We start from the raw sequence: 22,597 nt of genomic DNA on the forward strand, positions 1-22,597 counted from the left end.
ATTTGGGGGTTCAAATTAAAAAAAAATATATACCCAATGCAGGATTGCACTAAAACCGATATATCTAAACCGTTTTTAAAGATAGATTCAAACAGTTTTTTGCAATGTATTTGCAAAAGCATGTTCTACAAACTGTCTGTAACAGAATTTTGATATTAGTCCCTACGTTTGTAAAATAAACAATTAAAATTTAATAACAATTTTCTGATTTCCTTTCTTGCAAACAAATGGACGTATTTTTAAAATGAAATCAATTAACAAAATTCTGTTACAGAGAAAAGTGTCCTATTAGTCTAAAGAATGTGTGTTCTAAATTTCTTGCATGTATCTTTGACAGTTCAGAAATTATATCCATTTTTGTCTGGCAATGTAGCAAAAAAAAAAAAAAAAAATGAAGTTACTGGAAACCGATAAAAGCGGGCGTGTGATTTAAAAATCCATAGCGCAGGAAGTTTAAAAATGACGTCTCAACATCCGATAAGGGCACAAATACCCACAAAATGTTATGCAATGAATTCCACACATATCAAAGGGTATTTTAAAGAAAACAATTTTTTTTTAATTTAATTTACCGGATACAACAAAAGTGGGCGAGTGATTTAAAAATCCATAATGCAGGAAGTTTAAAAATGGCGATCCACACATATCACAGAGTATTTTAAAGATTTTTTTTTTGTTTTAAATTTAGTCATTTTTCATCAAAAATACCATCCTCTCCCCTTAATAGGTTATATTTTTATTTTGTAATTATCCAGTTATTTATTATCATTATCCAGTTATGTATGGTAACTTTTAATTATCTAGTTTTTTTATTTTATAATTTTTAAATTTCGATCAGTGGCGGCTCGTGCCTTTCTTGGGTGGGTGTTCACAAAAAAAAAGAGTAATGAACACACTGATATATTCTCGTATAGCTGAATCACACGTCAGAGATAAACCAGTTCTAATATGCATGTACCAAATCTACGCATATAAACCAAAATTAAAACCGTTAAACAAGAGTAGAGTAAAATTAATTCATAGGACTCACCTTCACTGCTGTTGTTGAAGATCTAGATTTATTTGTAGAGAAACTCCATGCGTCTAGTTTTGAGAGGTGCAAACTTATCAATAACTTTATTATTGAAGTCTCTAATGTCGTTAACAAGTTTTTTTCCACTGCCAACATAGCCAATGTACTTAATCGATCTTCTGTCATGGTGCGGAGGAATGTTTTAATCCTCTTTTAATTTAACACACAATTTCACACACGTCCGTTTCCAAACTTCAAGTGTTACTGTTTCAACTATCAATACGCACCATTGCAGCTTGTATTTTCCTTACTTTGCTGAACAAAAGACAATAGAATCAGCTCCCGCGCGTATTTTGAAAAGAAAGAGTAAAGAGAGAAAACGAGGAAAGAGGGAGAAAGGAACAGAATACCAGACCCATGGGAGATGGAACATCTCTCTTTCTCTGTCACTAGCACGTTCAGACTTGTGCGAGTCAGAGCTATTGTAACCATTGTAACAAACCAGAAAATATTCTCGCCTCAGGCTATTTCACCCTGCTAGAGAGTAAATCCCGAAAAGACAAAGTATATGATTATGTCTCGTGACCAGAGTATTGTACGAAATGGAAATATAAAAATTGGAAATTTATCCTTCGAAGAGGTGGAAAAATTCAAATATCTTGGAGCAACAATAACAAATATAATTTACACTCGGGAGGAAATTAAACGCAGAATAAATATGGGAAATGCGTGTTATTATTCGGTTGAGAAGCTCTTATCATCCAGTCTGCTGTCAAAAAATCTGAAAGTTAGAATTTATAAAACAGTTATATTACCGGTTCTTCTGTATGGTTGGACTCTCACTCTGAGAGAGGAACATAGGTTCAGGGTGTTTGAGAATAAGGTGCTTAGGAAAATATTTGGGGCTAAGAGGGATGAAGTTACAGGAGAATGGAGAAAGTTACACAACACAGAACTGCACGCATTGTATTCTTCACCTGACATAATTAGGAACATTAAATCCAGACGTTTGAGATGGGCAGGGCATGTAGCACGTATGGGCGAATCCAGAAATGCATATAGAGTGTTAGTTGGGAGACCGGAGGGAAAAAGACCTTTAGGGAGGCCGAGACGTAGATGGGAAGATAATATTAAAATGGATTTGAGGGAGGTGGGGTATGATGATAGAGACTGGATTAATCTTGCACAGGATAGGGACCGCTGGCGGGCTTATGTGAGGGCGGCAATGAACCTTCGGGTTCTTTAAAAGCCATTTGTAAGTAAGTAAGTAAGAGAAAAATTGTGCGAGCTGCTGTCAACCAGTCCAATGGAGATTTAAAGACACACGACATTCGAACGGGACATTCGAGATGAAAAATGTAGGAACATCATTGCACATTGGAAAGTAATAGATGTAATAATATTAATACAGTAATATGTATGATAATTGTTGGTTTTTAAGGTGTTCATGTGCTCTTGTGTTCATATAGAGGAACCGCCGCTGATTTCGATTCTTGCTGTGTTAAATTGTCTCTATACTCCCTTGCCTTGTACAGAGGCCTTGATAAATGAGTTAAGGAAAATGTTAAAAATACGAGGACGGGCACAATACGACTGCAATATATCTTAGAGCTAATTTCGCTCGTCCGTGACAAAGCGATCATTTAGTTGGCTATTAAACCGATAGATGCTGCGAGTGAATGAGGCTTAATTGCTCACCACTGAATTGCCTGAAGAACAATAGAGGTTGTGGATGCTAAATTTTAAGCTACGAAAACAAATGAAACAAGTCATTATATCTCAAAGGTGATATGTGAAAAAGAAAATGTGTTACCGAAAGAACATATATTATGATTGCTTAATTTCGTTGCTCTAAGATGTTATTCTTATATTATTTTATGCTCGACCATGCCGAAATGTAGTAATTATACACCTGGTAGCAGACCTTTAATGCATGTCATTAAAGTACACCTACTCATTAAAGGTCAGGTCTTTCAGCCAATGACGACTCAGGTTACAACTGTTCAGCCAATGACAGGTCAGCTTTCTACCGTTATAAAACCGCAAGTATCGATTATTCTCGGATATGCAATCGAAAGAGAATTAGCGAAAAGTCACGGAGGCTGGAAATCCAATACTGTCGCAGAAGGTTATGTTCTGTTACTATAATAATTAGCGTTAATTGTAAATAATATTCAAATAAATTCAATTTGTCATCTCGTTTTTCAATGTCTAATTTTATTTCAATGTTATCTCTGTAGGTTCTTATGGTCTAGCAAGGTCAATGTGAACATCTGTTCCTCGGAAAAAATCAATACTTTCGCGTCTGTGCACATCTCACAACATACGGGACATTGGCCAAGGTCAGATACAAAGAAAATTAATAATATCAAGTTAGAAATATGGTCGAACATAAAAAGTCGTATGAAACTCGCCTATAATGGTAATTAAGAAGCTCGTATGAAAATTATGAAACTCGCTTGCACTCGTTTCATAAACATCCATACTCGCTTCTTAATTACCTTCATTATAGGCTCGTTGCATAATGTACTATTATACTAGCCGTACCCGTGCGCTCCGCTGCACCCGTTAGAAATAAATATAAAGTAATTACATAATTAAAATAGGACGTTTGATCCAGGGAACATTCGTGTTTGATAGAAGGATAAATCGTTTAATATGTTACTTAATTTAAATTGTATTTAAATAATTAAAATGCGGTCATTTTGGTCCAGAGAGCAATCATTTGGTGCAATGACAATTCCTTTAACATGTTTCTTAATTGTTATTACACGCAACCATAGTTTAATGAAGATTGACATATCATTTAGTTTTAATGTGTATACTTTATATTATTTGCTGTATGTTTCAGAAGTTACTGTAATAACATTATAGCATTATGTCCATCCAGAGAAACTACACTTTCCAATGGTGAAATAATAATTAAACAATTAATTTAGCTTCCGATATTACTTCATACAAACACAGAAACATTCTCTGCAGGCTATGTTTAATAGCTTTCGATTGTTGTTGTCCAAGGCCCCTTATAGACGAAGTCATTTGTTATTCAGTACAGTGCCTTAGATGGCGTTGTTATTATAACTTTAAAACTCATTTATCTCATTAAATATCAGTCCTATCAAAATGTTGTATAGAATAAAACTTATCGGAAATTATTTTTAAAGGAACTTTTGTTATGTAACATTTTTCATGAGAATTAATAATAAGGGAGATATTTAGATTTATTTAATTCAAGGCCCCTTATAACCCCCCTTTCAAATAAAGTATTTTGAATGCCATATAGCCTAAAATCTAAGTTACAACAAACTTAATTTATATTCCAATTTTCATATAAATCGGTTCAGCCATTATCGCGTGAAAAGGTAACAAACATCCAGACAGACAGACAGACATACAAACAAAAATTTCAAAAAAGCGATTTTCGGTTTCAGGATAGTTAATTATACATGTTGACACCAATTATTTTTGGAAAATCGAAAATTACCAGAAAAATTTTGGCTACAGATTTATTATTGGTATAGATATTCTGGTATTTATTCCCGTATTATTTCAATTTTTTGTCCAAAGCCGTAATTGGAGAATGTGATCCGAAAAGTCGCTCGGTCCATTTGGCCATTTTTATGACTTTTCGAGACCTCTGTCATCATATTTTTAGCTTGTTTTCTTCTAAAAAAAACGCCAACCCTTGTCTAGAAATTTGTGCTATTGTCACTTGAAAATTCGTTCAGTCCGTAGACTGGTGAATAAAAAAAAACTACTTCATTTCATAAAAATGGACTGAACGCGTTTTGGGACCGCACTCTGCAATTTCATATAGAAGTTATATTAGTTTCGTGTAGTGTACAAGATGAAAAATGGAGCTAGAAACGGAGCCTACACGTGTCTCGGGTACTGTGCCGATTGAAGATAAAATATCGAATCTTTACGTGGGAAAGACCAGGAGAAATCCACAGTTCTTTAAATGGAGTTTGTGGTGGGGTTGCAGTGGATAGTAGTAGACAGTTTCTCGATGGGCTAGTCGTTTTCGTACTGATCGTGTCAGTAAATTTGCAATGTCCAGGCGTTTCTGCTTCTGTTCAAAAGTCAAGCGGTGAGATACCCATCGCGCAGAAATGTTTATCTTCAAATCATTTGTCAAAATACGAAATACTGAAGTTGATGGAATTCCTGTAGCTCCTAAAATTTCCTCATACGTCGCTCGAAGATGATCTTCAAGAGCATCCGCTACAAGTTTCACACTTGGTTCATCTTTCGATGTTTTCGGACTTTCTGGTCTTGCATCACCGTCTATATTATATGCTGACACGACCATCAGATACATACACAAGTATGTATCATTATGAGATAGACCGTCCACACCTGTGGAATAACGGTCAGCGCGTCTGGCCGCGAAACCAGGTGGCCCGGGTTCGAATCCCGGTCTTGGCAAGTTACCTGGTTGAGGTTTTTTCTGGAGTATTTCCTCAACCCAATATGAGCAAATGCTGGGTAACTTTCCGTGCTGGACCCCGGACTCATTTCACTAGCATTATCACCATTTCATTCAGACGCTAAATAACCTACGTCGTAAAATAACCCAATAAAAAATTAGATATTCCGAAGGTTTGGGATAGTATTGGAACTCGCTCATTGGACGGGAATTCTGAACAATGAGCTGGAGACATCGATGCCGGTAGAGAACACTAGCTCGAGTTATATCAGTGTCTGAATATTAAATTTCAGCGCTCCATTATTACGTCATCCAGCAGTATGTATTTTGTGATTCTAGTCTTTTCAACCTCGGTGTAGGCCTATATTTCAAAATGTATGATAGTGATTTATGTTATTAGTTACTTAATTTCTATAACATGTAGGGGAGAGTCGGATAGTATCGGACATCGGGTAGTATCGGACAGTGAGTTTCTTTCATCTACCACCATATGGTAGTACCTGAATGACATGGTTACGTTTCTATATGCGACATCACAGAAACGTAACCATGTCAGTCAGGCACTATCATCGTGTGGTGGATGAAAAAAAAATACTGTCCGATATTACCCGCTGTCCGATACTACCCGACTCTTCCCTATATTTATTAATTTTCTTCAGATATTCTTAATTCTTGTATATGAATTGATCATTTTTGTATGAATGCAGGAATATTAAGGAATATTAATGGTTTCGTGATAGAGTGACTACATTGTTACGAAATGCATAAAGTGTACGTGGAAGTGTCAGCTTCGAAACTCCGCTGATATAATTTGTTAAAGGCCAGTTATCTTAGCAATGTGTTAGTGTAAACATAACACTTGACATTTCGACATTAACTTACAAGTTAGAAATTATTCTTCGATATATCACAATGTACAACTTCTGTCATAAGTTTAAGGACCCCTGCGTATTGTGAGATAATGCATGTCTTTCATTTCATTTCATTTACTGTATTCCATGGGTATTATATCAATATTGTACCTCAGAATATGCGGGAAAAACAAAAATTTATACAACAATATAGAATACATAGCAAGGAGATTAATTCAATTTACAAGCAAAGGAATCTTTTAATTGAAAAAGGAGCATCTTCTGCGGACCTCTGGAAAACGAACTAAGGAAGAGACTAGTAAAGTGCTTTGTGTAGAGTGTGGCATTGTATGGAGGCCGAAACATGGATATTACGACGAAGTGCAAACGACTACAAGCATTTGAAATGTGGATATGGAGGAGAATGGAGCAAAACACGGAATACTAAATTTGTTTTGAAAATTCACAAGAAAGTCGGCAATTACAGTTTTCAACAATGCCGCCAGCTTATGAAACAAACATTCAAATACAATCGCGCCCAATCACAACCTTTTACTCAACAGTTCCAGATATATCAATATTTTTGTGCGAGATCGTGCGTATTTGCTTGTTTTCCGCACAGAACCAATACGCGATAAGTGTGAAATACCACATTCAGTATTCCCAACGTAAAACACACAACAATTTCCCTCTTCTTACCGCTTAAGCGCGACATTCATTTTACTGCTTTAGGCTTTTAACATATTATTTTTAGAGACGTTTAACATAGTAATAATTATAAATTGGAAACTTACCACTGCAATTTCACCTAAATTGCACTGTTAATTATTGTTTTTAAATATTTGCAAAAATTAAGTAAAGTCTACTACTCCACGAAACTTATTGCATTCCTGATACAAGTAACATTAAGGAAGCCGTGAAAAAATCAACAAGACTCCAGATGCCGATGTTATTACTGCAATATGTCATATATAAATAATATTGTTAAAATATTCAAATGAAAAATAAATCATTACATAACCTTACCGTTTGTTTTAAGTTCGCATTTATAGACTGGGGGGGAAGATAGAAGTATATCACGGCCTGCTGGAGTATAGTAAACACAGAAAACATTTTATAGCAACAGTGTTGAAGAAAGATATTTTGGCTTTCCGAAGTTGCCGTCATTAAACAGAAACCAACATGGAGATTTCATTGCAACTAATTAGAAATTCGTCTTTCAGGTATGTAATAAACGATCTTCGCACAAAATAATGTACGATACACGAGCGGTATGTTTGTTTTCATGTTCTCGGAAATTAAAAAAGCTCAACTACGTTTCGCTTTTTCAAACTTTTCCTCGAACATGAAAACGTCAACATACCGCTCTTGTAACGCATATTACTATTGTGCAAATTGTGGGATGGAAAAGAAAAGTAATTTGAGACATAAACCTATTATGTAATTCAAAGCATTTACAATTGAGACAGGGAGATCAAAACCCACTAACTCCAATTTTTGACAAAATTGAGTTATGGGCTGGATGATGCTTTTTAGTTTGTCCCGCATGCGTGGAAGGCAAGAATACACTAATATCGATATTCATCTGCATTCTGGGGGCTGTTTTAAAACTCGTGGAAGTCAGAACTCCACTTACTCCATGGAATAAGAGAATTCTTGCATTCCAAACTTAATTTCCCGGTAGGTGGCAACACTATCGCTCAATCAGCTGAGTAAAGTGATACGATACGGTATTCAGAATGCCACCAAAGTCTATGAAATCCATGTAAGTAAGACTATTAAAGGCACAATATCGAGTCGATTAACTTCCAGAAACCCAATACAGATGCATCATTCCCCAGTCAACTGAAGTACAATTCAGCATTGCCATTGAAAGAAGAAAGCAAAAGGACTTGCAAAATTTATTGCAGTTTATTTCTGAGGAAAGTAGGATGAATTACCAAACTCTGTTTGCGGACAGTAATAACCTAGAATCTAGATGCACACGAAGAACATGAGAATGAGAGAAAACACAGAATCTGTAACATGAATGAGACTGTGTTAACATTTAATATTGTTTGTGGTTTTATTTGTGTATTTTGATCTGCTTTATGGTAATTTGTAATTTTCTGTCTCATATATTTGAAATTTATAAGGTTCTTAGGAAAATATTTGGGGCTAAGAGGGATGAAGTTACAGGAGAATGGAGAAAGTTACACAATACAGAACTGCACGCATTGTATTCTTCACCTGACATAATTAGAAACATTAAATCCAGACGTTTGAGATGTGCAGGACATGTAGCACGTATGGGCGAATCCAGAAATGCATATAGAGTGTTAGTTGGGAGGCCGGAGGGAAAAAAGACCTTTGGGGAGGCCGAGACATAGGTGGAAGGATAATATGAAAATGGATTTGAGGGAGGTGGAATATGATTGTAGAGACTGGATTAATCTTGCTCAGAATAGGGACCAATGGCGGGCTTATGTGAGGGCGGCAATGAACCTCCGGGTTCTTTAAAAGTCAGTAAGTAAGTAAGTATATTTGAAATTTAAAAAATAGGTAGCAATGTTAATCTTAATAATAAACTTCAATTTTCTCGTATATTCCAATGTTTCATAAGGGAATTATGATATACTTATCTTTTTTTCTTCGCATGGCTCATATTTATTCACTTTCCTTAATTCATACACTGTGGAAGTCAGAAAACCACTAACTCCAGCAGTGTTTCTTTCTAATTGTAGCGTAAGGTAATGTAAAAATTTAGGTTTTGAAGTATGTACACTGGTGGTCATAATTCTGGAAACTTTTTGTTTCTGTACTGAATTATTATAACATTTGTATTAATTCACAGATTTATACAATAGAAAATGTTATTCGTGACTGACCCGTTACCGATGGGGTTATAATAAAGGTATTATATTAAATCCTGACTATTTTAACAATAAATTATCATTACTAAGTGGGAAATTATGTTCTTGTCGTTTAAGATCTAAATATTAATTTCAGATTTCATTATAATTTCCCATTATTTACTGTTATAAAAACTAGTCCATTGTTGAGTTTATGATTATTGTTGATCAGTAGAAGTATTGTTGAGCACTGGTAGCATAAATATGGACATTATTAATTTGTTTCTATCATTAGTCTGACTTAAGATTTCGTTAGGTGAACATCTGATTGCTTTACAACAAACTTTATTGATCATTTTATCACAATGGCTCCACGAAAGGACTGAACACCTTCTAGGGCAGCCATACTTCGAGAAGAAGGCTACACAATCAAGGAAATTGCAAGAAAACTTGGTAATGGTGCTACATTGCCTGGCGTCCAGAAGATATGTGAGAGGTACAAATCCATAGAATCTTGTAAAACAACACTTAGGACTGATAGAAAACCTAAAGTAAGTCCAAGAGAAGTGAAGCAGATTTGTCGATTAGCATTGAAAGATCGAAGGGAAACTTATAATGAAAATCTGAAATTAATATTGTGACAGCGACGTGAGAATCGAACTCACGACCAGCGTCCCGCAAGAGAGAAGATCGCGCGGAGCACTTTGGGACGGCGCGCGGCGGAGAAAGGGGAAAGGGGCCCACGCGACGAGGGGAGATCGCGCGCGCAGCTGCTTACGGAGGGAAGGGGGAACGGACCTTCCCGACCCTTCCAGAAATGCGTCGAAGTGGAGATATCCAGATAATTCTCTACACACCTGTAGAAGGTTCTCGCAACTATGATTTTGCTATAAAAGAAGAAGCGCCAGCGAACTAGAGCAGAGTTTTCAGTTATTCAGTCAGTGAGAAAGCCAGAGCAAGCAAGCCAGCCGGAGTTCGACTCGAGTGTGCGTCCGCATCTGCGTCAGCATCCGAAGGCCTGAGTTCGAGTGCAGTGGACCGCAGTTGGAGGGACCTGAGTTCGAGTGCAGTGGACCGCAGTTGGAGGGACCCGAGTTCGAGTACAGTGAACTGTCTCTGAAGGTCTGTGGTTCCAGATACCGTGAACTCGAGTGACTGAGATAGAAGAACTGTGAACTGAGAACTGGTAGTTCTGATTTGTAAATAGTGCTTTGTAAATATTAGTTAAGATTAACAGTTCATTGTTGTGCGTAATAGTCCAAGTAAATTGTCATTGTCGTCGGTGGAGTGCTATAACGAATACGGTGTTGAGTGGAGATCCAATTGTTGACGAGAGCGTTTAAGGTGAATTGTAGAAAGGAATTATTGTTGTGACGAATAAATTACATTGTTGTTACTAATAAAATTCACAATATTTAGATCTTAAACGACAGGAACATAATTTCCTACATAGTAATGATTATTTATTGTTAAAATATTCAGGATTAAATATAATACCTTTGTTATAACCCCATAATTAACGAATCAGTCAAGAGAAACATTTTCAATTGTACAAATCTGTGAATCAATGCAAATGTTATAATAATTCAGTACAAAAACAAAACGTTTCCAGAATTATGGCCACTAGTGTAATTGGTAAAGAATGTAATTCTACACAATATTAATAGATAAATGTATAATATTTAAAGTTAGTAAGAGAAATAATAAGTTTTTTTCTCTCTCCTGTAAAATTTGGTTTATTGGAGCTAGAGAGTTTTTGATTTCCCTGCCTCAATTAGACATTTTCAATAAATTCCGAATAATTATTTGGGACATAATACCAAATTGAATCGGTTTTTTGAGAAACCCTATAAGTCAAATTTTAAGAAAATTGAGTTCATTGCTAATTCCTGTTCTATAGGGATAAGTACACCATTTTGTAGAAAAATATCGCATATCAAACGGTATTTCTGTTGTGACATGTGACCTTGAAAATCAGGTTTCGTGGAGAAGGCCATTAGTCGGTGACAAGGCTGACGCAGAATGAACAAAACTTTAGTCCAAGCTGTTGTGTTTGGTAAATTAATTATTTTGTGTCTGAATTTTGGATTGCTAGAATAACGTTGTTGTCTTTTGTGTAATATATTATTCTATTAGACTATTTCATGCAGAACTGTATTATTTATGTCCTTAGTGACATTTCATACAGGGTGGAGTAAAATTTCTTCACATAAAGCGAAATTTATTCAGTCAGCTTCTAAATACTGGTTTTGAGACTCAAATTTGTATAATTTTTGAATAAAATTTCCAATTATTTCATGAAACAAAGAGATTGTTTTCCTATATCTTTACCAAAAAACTTCAAAAAAAGCTATTTTCAAAAAACTACAAATAATGCCCATGGCTTGTCAGTATATCTTTTCATTAATAGTCTTCCTCATATGTAATCGTGAAAACTTTGTAACTAATTCAACAGTTCATAGCATAAATACACGTCAAAAAATGACTTTCATACTCCATCGCCAAGTCTATCGTGCTATCAAAAAGGAGTGCGTTATATGGCAGTAAAAATTTTAATAGCCTCCCTATCGATATAAAAAATGAAACTCAAAACATAAAATTATTTAGTGTAAAATTAAAGAAGTACCTAATTTCTCACGCCTTCTATTCTGTAGGTGAATTCATGACATTCAATAACACTTCATGAAATTGATACTAAAACTTTGTGTTGTACTAGTAGACTATATTGTAAATCTCGTCTGTATATATTTCATCTAGACTGTGACTATAAATTAAGACTTTATAATAGTATTAAGTTTTTGACTTGTTCCATATTCTAGCTGTAAGCATGTATGAATACCATGGAATGTTAATAAATACAATACAATACCAGATTTTGAGAAATTGCAAAAGTGAAACATTTTCAAACATGAATATTGAGTCATATTCTATTTAAAAAGTTTTTTTTTTTGCATAGAGAAATATTCATTATGTTTTATCGACATTTCCCATTTCAAATATTCCAATTATTAACTTTCTTTTAAACAGGTTTTTGTGTTTTCCCAAAACTTTGTATTTCATGACTAGGTTTCTAAAAAAAAAAAAGATTCAATTAGAATTTCTTTTTTTAAATTTGACCTCTTATCTCGCCTTATTTTTTTCTGTTATTATAGATGGAATGTAGACATCACACAAAAAAAAATTCCAGAATTTTCTTTCAATTAGGGGAGAGTTGGGTAGTATCGGATATCGGGTAATATCGGACAGTGCGTTTCTTTCATCTACCACCACATGGTAGTACCTGAATGACATGGCTACGTTTCTGTATGCGACATCACAGAAACGTAACCATGTCAATCAGTTATTATCATCGTGTGGTAGATGAAAGAAACTCACTGTCCGATATTACCCGATGTCCAATACTATCCAACTCTCCCCTATACATTTTACTTAGCAATGTATGCTTTTACATTTAGATATTATTAATATAGATTAGTGTACATTTTTTCAATTATTTAAAAATAGAATAAATGTTTGTAACTTCTAACAGAAAGGGATATGTTCATGAGCTTTTATATTTAATTTTATTTCCTATCCAGTAAAACGGTACGAAACGTCTGATGGCTGATAAAGAATAAAGATAGCACGCTTTATTTTAAAACGTAAATATTCTGTACAAGCTTTGCGTTACCTTTTCGTGTTCAAGATAAATATTGTCTATCTGTTATTTTCTTTCTTATACGAGATTACGCTATTGCTATTCTTCTTTGTTTTTTTCTGGGTATGAGTCATGCGAAATTAGCATTGTCATAAGAAACCAATGTTAATCAGTGGCCCATGTTTAGAAATTAGCAGGCTTTGACAATTTGTAAAACAAGAGAACATCATTATGGTTGCTAAGTCAAAGTCTGATGTTCTCTTGTTTTATTACAGATTGTCAAAGCCTGCTAATTTCTATACATGGCCCACTAATTAAGTTATTTCTACACATTTTAATACATAGATTTCTTACGGTAATGTTAAATTACTATGTACCATGTTCCCTTCATCTGAAGACTTGTTAGATGTACAACTTCAGACGCGATTTTGCAGAGTTAATCCTAGGCCAGCCCAACAGCAGGCGCACATAGGTCTCTCTTCCTCACACGCCTCTCTTGCTTCATTTTTTGTCGGCTTTCACCTCCGCACCTCTAAGCAGCGGACCTGAGTTCTTGCTGTTATGAAAGAGGGTTACAACACAATGAGCAGCTCCTTCGGTATATATGGATCTCGCTTCGAACCCGGTGCACAACTTGTCTGTATTACTGCATAGATTTTAACGAGTTTTCAGCGAATCTTTGTCTTTGGTTTCTAATGCGGAGAACTAGATAGCTTACAAGAAAGGGACACGTCTTTTGGATCTCAGAATTTAATAAGCAATTTTGTTTCGCATTGAAGTTAATGATTTAAAAGAAAGTATAGTATATCAAAATTATACAGAACTAGTGGCTTGTGCAGCAAATGCTGCAAACTAAGTTCATTAGAAGTTCAAATTAAAATTTTTCAAAATTATTTCCATTGAAGAATACCAGACATTTTGGAAGTTATTTGCTTCCATAATAATGAAACATATCCCTCTGAATGGTTTTCTTTCTGCTAAATATTTTTATAGAATCTATAACATCTTCAGTTCTTGAGTTTCATTAAATATTTGGAAAAGACCTATACCACTTGATTAATAACTATAAAAATATTTAATTTTTAATAACAATATTGTCTTACTTAAGTTTTGTATAGACTACTATATAGCCGTCACTCAGTAAATATTATAAAAATGAAGATCTAACTTCAGATATTCTCTACGCATTCTTATATAACGCCAAAGCTTTCACTTTCATATTATCATCAATAAAGCATCAATCTGTATAATAAGTTACAAATACTCACATCATGGCATTCACTATAATAATATTTCATTTTTAATGGTAATAATGTCATCAAACATTCTTAAGTTTTGTAGTTTTTAATATCCAATATACAGATAGCTGTACTCAGAAAATTACACACCAGAGAATCTGACCTGTAAATTTTTTTTAGTAAATCTTGAAGTTTTTAATAACCAATATTACAGAAGCATTCTGAAAAAATTACACAAATGAAAATCGACATATTGGTATTATGATGTCACAGAATCTGAGCCATCTGAACTCTCAATATGTCGTAACCTTCGTGTGATATTGTTTATTGTAGTGTGCTTGTGTTTTGTTTTATTCTCTAAAAGCCATTATTTCTGAAAACTGACGACAGATGGATTTTGGAAAATAGGAAAATGATGTAGGAAAACTGAAATTTCACTGAAAACTACTATTTTACTGAAAAATTTTGGGTTCCAAGCTTCAAAATGACGGGTCATTATTAAAATCCGTTCAGCCGTTTACCCGTAATTTCCATTACCGGTTCAAATTATATGATTAAGACCTGATTACCAACAATCTTATCGAGCCGCGAGGTTGCTATGTGGCACTCAGTGCGTTGAGTTTGCCTTGTCAGCTGTTGGACTAAGTCGGCGACATAGACCTACCTGTGGAGAAAATGCGTTAAGGGGTTAGATACAGCTTAAAGGAGTAAAATTTTGAAATTATTCAACTTTTTTCCCCTCCATTACAGTATCTTGTACAATAATGAAAATTAGTATGTGTAAAACACTGTCCTACTGCTATATAATAAACATGTTTTTACGACCTAAAAAAAATATATATATATATTTTTTTTTCAAAATTCAAAGTTCGCTGTGCAGTGATGAAGCGTTTCCCTCATAACTCAAAAAGTATCCAACATTCTGTGATGAAATTTATTGTGTGTATTTATGCACGTCATATCTATACTAATAATAAATCTGTAGCCGAAATTTTTCTGCTAATTTTCGATTTTCCAAAAATAATTGGTCCTAACATATATAATTAACCACCCTAAAACCGAAAATCGCTTTTTTGAAATTTTTGTTTGTATGTCTGTCTGTCTGTCTGGATGTTTGATACCTTTTCACGCGATAATGGCTGAACCGATTTATATGAAAATTGGAATATAAATTAAGTTCGTTGTAACTTAGATTTTAGGCTATGGGCATTCAAAAGGGACTGAATTGAATAAATCGAAATATCTCGCTTACTATTGCTTTTTGTGAAAAATGTTACATAACGAAAGTTTCTTTAAAAATGATTTCCGATAAGTTTTATTCTATGCAAAATTTCGATAGGACTGATATTTAAGGATATACAAGACTTTTAAAATAACAATACAATACATTTTCGCCGCCGCCTCAGATTATAGCGTTGTTGTTCCTGCAGTAATTCCTATGTGCAAAATATAAAATTTTTGAGTAGGAAGAAAAAACACATTTATTCATTCCATGGCAATGATACATAGGAGATCGTGAATTCTTACATTTTCGAAAGAAAGAAATATAATTAAATACCACTATACAGTATATGCTGTATCACTATTTAAGTTATTTGAAGGGTTCAGAACCATAGTGGGCCAAGCGCCATTTACTGAAGACGTAGAAAACAAGGGTTAAAATTAAGTTATTACCATAATTCAATGGAAACATATAGCAAGTAATATAAAGTATACACATTAAAACTAAATGATATGTCAATCTTCATTAAACTATGGTTGCATGTAATAACAAATAGGAAATATGTTAAAGGAATTGTCATTGCATCAAATGAGTGTCTCTGGACCAAAATGATCGCATTTTAATTATTTAAATACAACTTAAATTAAGTAACATATTAAACAATTCATCCTTCTATGAAACACGAATGTTCCCTGGATCAAATGTCCTATTTTAATTATGTAATTACTTTGTATTTATTTCTAACAAGTGCAGCGGAGCGCACGGTTACGGCTAGTCTACAATATGATGCAAGATCACTTCTCACTGATAGATTGTCTGATAAAAAATAAATTCATTTTAAAAAATGGTCAAATATCTAACACAAAATAAAAAAAGTTGTTTATTAAGGAATGTGGTTGAAAGAGCATGACATTGTAAACGTGAGTTTCAGCAATAAAGTAAAAAAGAGAGAACATGAAAAAGTTAACAAGTTTTTGAGTTATGAGGGAAACGCTTCATCACTGCACAGTGAACTTTGAATTTTGAATATATATATATATATATATATATAAACATTGTTTTATGCAAATCAAGCTTTCGAGTGTAACTCCCTGGAAAGTTGATTTGAATAATTTCGAAGGAAAAATTGTTCCGGGGCCGGGTATCGAACCCGGGACCTTTGGTTAAAGTACCAACGCTCTACCAACTGAGCTACCCGGGAACTCTACCCGACACCGATCCAATTATTCAAATCAACTTTACAGGGAGTTATACTTGAAAGCTTGATTTGCATAATATACTTCACTGTTCGTTAACAGAAAACCACAATTTAAGTCACACAGAGTTAGTGTGCACTCAATGTTGGTTGCTTGACGTTTGTCAGCCCTTTGAGGTCTGTGGATATAGAGGGAAAAATTGGATCGGTGTCGGGTAGAATTCCCGGGTAGCTCAGTTGGTAGAGCGTTGGTACGTTTAACCAAAAGTCCCGGGTTCGATACCCGGCCCCGGAACAATTTTTTTTTAATCGTAAAAATATATTTTTTTCATATAGCAGAAAGATATTGTTTGACACTTACTAATTTTAATTATTGTACATGATACAGTAATGAAGGAGAAAAATGTTGAACTTTTCCAAAAATTTTACTGCTTTAAGCTATACCTAACGCCTTAATTAGGTGCATAATAAATGACGTTCAAAAAAATAAACTATAAACAGTAATATCATTCACAACGTGATAAAGGAGCTGAAGTTCATCTTCTTATCTGGTGCATATTAATGATTTCATTTATGTATGTCTTTTGAATAATAGTTCAAGAAAATAAACTATAAACAGTAAATCATTCATAACATGATGAAGGAGCTGAAGTTCATCTTCTTATCTGGTGCATATTAATGATTTCATTTATGTATGTCTTTTGAATAATAGTTCAAGAAAATAAACTATAAACAGTAAATCATTCATAACATGATGAAGGAGCTGAAGTTCATCTTCTTATCTGGTGCATATTAATGATTTCATTTATGTATGTCTTTTGGATAATAGTTCAAGAAAATAAACTATAAACAGTAAATCATTCATAACATGATGAAGGAGCTGAAGTTCATCTTCTTATCTGGTGCATATTAATGATTTCATTTATGTATGTCTTTTGGATAATAGTTCAAGAAAATAAACTATAAACAGTAAATCATTCATAACATGATGAAGGAGCTGAAGTTCATCTTCTTATCTGGTGCATATTAATGATTTCATTTATGTATGTCTTTTGGATAATAGTTCAAGAAAATAAACTATAAACAGTAAATCATTCATAACATGATGAAGGAGCTGAAGTTCATCTTCTTATCTGGTGCATATTAATGATTTCATTTATGTATGTCTTTTGGATAATAGTTCAAGAAAATAAACTATAAACAGTAAATCATTCATAACATGATGAAGGAGCTGAAGTTCATCTTCTTATCTGGTGCATATTAATGATTTCATTTATGTATGTCTTTTGGATAATAGTTCAAGAAAATAAACTATAAACAGTAAATCATTCATAACATGATGAAGGAGCTGAAGTTCATCTTCTTATCTGGTGCATATTAATGATTTCATTTATGTATGTCTTTTGGATAATAGTTCAAGAAAATAAACTATAAACAGTAAATCATTCATAACATGATGAAGGAGCTGAAGTTCATCTTCTTATCTGGTGCATATTAATGATTTCATTTATGTATGTCTTTTGGATAATAGTTCAAGAAAATAAACTATAAACAGTAAATCATTCATAACATGATGAAGGAGCTGAAGTTCATCTTCTTATCTGGTGCATATTAATGATTTCATTTATGTATGTCTTTTGGATAATAGTTCAAGAAAATAAACTATAAACAGTAAATCATTCATAAAATGATGAAGGAGCTGAAGTTCATCTTCTTATCTGGTGCATATTAATGATTTCATTTATGTATGTCTTTTGGATAATAGTTCAAGAAAATAAACTATAAACAGTAAATCATTCATAACATGATGAAGGAGCTGAAGTTCATCTTCTTATCTGGTGCATATTAATGATTTCATTTATGTATGTCTTTTGGATAATAGTTCAAGAAAATAAACTATAAACAGTAAATCATTCATAACATGATAAAGGAGCTGAAGTTCATCTTCTTATCTGGTGCATATTAATGATTTCATTTATGTATGTCTTTTGGATAATAGTTCAAGAAAATAAATTGTAGACTGTAATATAATTCATAACACGTTAAGGAGCTGAATTACAACAAACACAAAAAATAGAATTGTGAGAAATATTGTGTAACCTTCGCGAATTTCATGTTCTTGTATTATAACTCAAAGTGGTCACTTCCGTCTCGTAAATTTATCATGAGTATATTTATTCACCGCTACTTCAGTTTTTGTGGAAAACTTCTCATATTTCCTTCATGCGTTGTTACTTTGTTGTCCTATAAATTACTTCGTTACAAGTTTTGAGACACCCGCTAATCCAAATGCACAGTAACAGTCGGCAATTTCTTGCTTAACCTGGACACAAATCCAATTTACGGAAGTGATAAGGAAGAAGTTTGATTACTGGATATCTCGTTTTGTTAGCAGTGTTGTCTGATTAATTTTCCTGCCGCTATTTTTGTACCACGGAACAAGGTCAGGGGGCTTAGAAATGACATGTGTTGGATTACCTTGTTACCATGGTATGTCAACTAGACAGGTTTATGTACCGGAGAATTTGTTTGAAATGGTGGAATATGTCATTAATAGACAAAAGTCTCCTCATTTCAGAGTGATAGAAGTGCATGGAAAGTTTCATGACGTGAACGGTACAAAACCAGTATTTCTGACCTCATAGAACACACGGCACATCTGGTTTCGTGTCGCTGGCAAACTTGCCTAACGCCTTTTCCTTAAAAGTTCTGCAAATGTATCCCTGAATGTTGTTTTTACTTAATCCGTCCGAGTCTGCTGTAGACGAAAGTCTGCTGGGATAGTGAGTATTTCTAATTTACAAGTACGTTTAATAATCCGAAATGCAGCAAGAAATCTGCACTCTCTCTATAAGGAATTTTCGCTGTCATTACCTTTTCTTCATTGAAAATAAACGAATCTCTGAATATTACATGCACATCGACTTTTAATAATAATAATAATAATAATAATAATAATAATAATAATAATAATAATAATAATAATAATAATAATTTATTTAACCTGGCAGAGTTAAGGCCATACGGCCTTCTCTAACACTCAACCAGGAGTAAAACTGCGTTACAAAAAACACTACAAATTTACAAAGTACACTACAATTTTATACACAAAACTGAATAAGATAATGATAATAAAATGTAAACAACAAGTAAGTAGAAATCAGACATAATATATAACATACGGAAAGAAAGAGAAAAGCATAATAAAATGTGAACAGCAGGTCAAAATAAATGAGACATACAAAGTATAAAAAATAAGACAATTATTGATAATAATAATAATAATAATAATAATAATAATAATAATACTAATAGTAATAATAAAATAGTGCAGTACAAAGCAGACAATGAATACAATATTTTTAAGTACACACAGTAAGGAAAATTATGATTATATATAGCTCAACTTATCACATTATAGATATACCATTATCGGAAAATATGAAAACAAAGATATAAAATAAGTTAAATATCACTAGAACATAAAAAAATGTGAATACGTGGAAACATGCAATACAACACTTGTCATAATACTAAGTTAGTTTGGCAACTCGTCATAAGATAATTTTCTAACTTGGATTTGAAAGATTTCAATGTTCGGCAGCCCTTGACTTTTAGTGCCGTTATATTGGATTAACCCCTCATTTTTATTTTGTGAGGTTTCTTTCCGTTCTTGTAAGACTCGAATATGATATAATCATCGTTAATTGGACTTCACTTTTGCACTGAGCTTGATCTGTAGTATAACACAACTTACATTATGTGAACTTGGTTTTACGTTGATCTGAGATCACAAAAATACACATGACAACAGTATGAAATATAAGGGAAAATTGTGTTTGTAGCCAGATGGTTTGCAATACATTCATTGTTCGGTATTCATATACTGCGTATCCTTGGTAACACGCGTCAACGAAAACAAGAGAGTGAATACCCGGAAAAAAATGAATAGAGATGTTGATTGATATTGCTTTCAAATAGGTATGAGTTAGGCCTATACAGAATTTAAAAAATATATTGTTACCACCAGAAAAAAATAAACAAATGAAAATTAAATTTGGAAATAAATTGCTCCAGACAATAATTCCACGAATGTAACTCCAAGAGATTCTGCAAGTCTGGAGTTGGGTTATAAAAAAAAGTGAAATCTGGAAATAATATAATCTACAATCCAACATACACAACAGTGGATTGAAGTGTCCAGAACCATAGTGGGCCAAGCGCCATTTACTAAAACCATAGAAAACAAGGGTTAAAATGAAGTTATTACCATAATTCAATGGAAACATAGCAAGTAATATAAAATATACACATTCAAACTAAATTATATGTAAATCTTCATTGAACTATGGTATTCACTTCACTTTACTCTCACTTTGAGAGAGGAACAGAGATTTAGGGTTTTTGAGAATAAGGTTCTTAGGAAAATATTTGTGGCTAAGAGGGATGAAGTTACAGGAGAATGGAGAAAGTTACACAACGCAGAGCTGCATGCATTGCATCCTTCATCTGACATAATTAGGAACGTTAAATCCAGACGTTTGAGATGGGCAATCCAAAAATGCATATAGAGTGTTAGTTGAGAGGCCAGAGGGAAAAAGACCTTTAGGGAGGCCGAGACGTAGATGGGAGGATAATATTAAAATTGATTTGTGGGAGGTGGGATATGATGGTAGAGACTGGATTAATCTTGCTCAGGATAGGGACGAATGGCGGGCTTATGTGAGGGCGGCAATGAACCTCCGGGTTCCTTAAAAGCCAGCAAGTAAGTAAGTAAGTATTCACTTCACTTTAACCCTTGCTTTCTCCGTTTTTAATAAATGGCGCTTGGCCCACTATGGCTCTGAACCCTTCAATTTGTATTGCTGCATAATTGTACGTAAAATAGTAATACAAACGTTTCTGTGTATGCAGTTAAAAACAAAATTCACTGACACTTTGCTTTCAGCAACAATATTTTTTCTTCTTTCATTTAAGAAGGATTGTTTGTCTGCCTGAAAAGACAAAGTGTATGATTATGTCTCGTGACCAGAACATAGCACGATAGTACGAAATGCAAATATGATGATTGGAAATTTATCCTTTGAAGAGATGTAAAAATTGAAATATTTTGCAGCAACAGTAACAAATATAAATGATACTCGAGAGGAAATTAAACGCAGAATAAATACGGGAAATGCCTGTTATTATTCGGTTGAGAAGCTTTTATCATCCAGTCTGCTGTCAAAAAAATCTGAAAGTTAGAATTTATAAAACAGTTATATTACCGGTTGTTCTGTATGGCTGTGAAACTTGGACTCTCTCTTCGAGAGAGGAACAGAGGTTATGAGTGTTGGAGAATAAGGTGCTTAGAAAAATATTTGGGGCTAAGAGGGATGAAGTTACAGCAGAATGTAGAAAGTTACACAACACAGAACTGCACGCATTGTATTCTTCACCTGACATAATTAGGAACATTAAATCCAGACGTTTGAGATGGGCAGGGCATGTAGCACGTATGGGCGAATCCAGAAATGCATACAGAGTGTTAGTTGGGAGATCGGACGGAAAAAGACCTTTAGGGAGGCCGAGACGTTGATGGGAAGATAATATTAAAATGGATTTGAGGGAGGTGGGATATGATGATAGAGAATGGATTAATCTTGCTCAGGATAGGGACCGATGGCGGGCTTATGTGAGGGCGGCAATGAACCTCCGGGTTCCTTAAAATCCAATAAGTAAGTAAGTAAGTAATAATAATATCGCGTCTCTCAGAGATCTGTAAAGACGATAGAGAAAAGAGAATAGATGGCTGATTTTTCAGTTGGTTATTTAAGGACGCTGTATCAACTACTCGGTTAATTGGTATCCGTAGAATTGGTGATAGAGAGATGGGACTGAGAATTACTCCGGGATCTAGCGAATCCGTTCGCCTCGAGTATCCATGATGCTTCGTACTCTGACTTCAGTGCAAGAACGCTACAACTCGCCGAATGTTTAAAAACATTATATTGACCAAACGACGAAAAAGCGAAACGAGTGACAATCACCACGTTAATTATCAACCTATAATCAAGTTTTTATGGAAATCTCATCAAATCTAACTCTCGCGATTCCCGCACTTTTCTCGTCACAATAGTCCATACTAAAACTGCCTGAAATATTTACTATTTCTTCTGAATCACCCTGTATGTATGCCAATT

At 34.0% G+C, this 22,597-nt stretch overlaps 1 protein-coding gene and 1 non-coding gene across 2 annotated transcripts in view; one reads left to right on the top strand and one right to left on the bottom strand.

The window, feature by feature from the left end:
* The window catches only part of bdg (sodium-dependent transporter bedraggled), a 182,446-nt gene that overhangs the window by 26,487 nt on the left and 133,362 nt on the right, over positions 1 to 22,597 (top strand). The gene's annotated exons all lie outside the window — the stretch shown is intronic.
* On the bottom strand, positions 16,350 to 16,421 carry TRNAK-UUU (transfer RNA lysine (anticodon UUU)). The gene has a single exon. It is a non-coding gene; the product is annotated as a tRNA-Lys (tRNA).

The sequence above is a fragment of the Periplaneta americana genome, chromosome 4, assembly GCF_040183065.1.
Source record: "Periplaneta americana isolate PAMFEO1 chromosome 4, P.americana_PAMFEO1_priV1, whole genome shotgun sequence".
NCBI lineage: Eukaryota > Metazoa > Arthropoda > Insecta > Blattodea > Blattidae > Periplaneta > Periplaneta americana.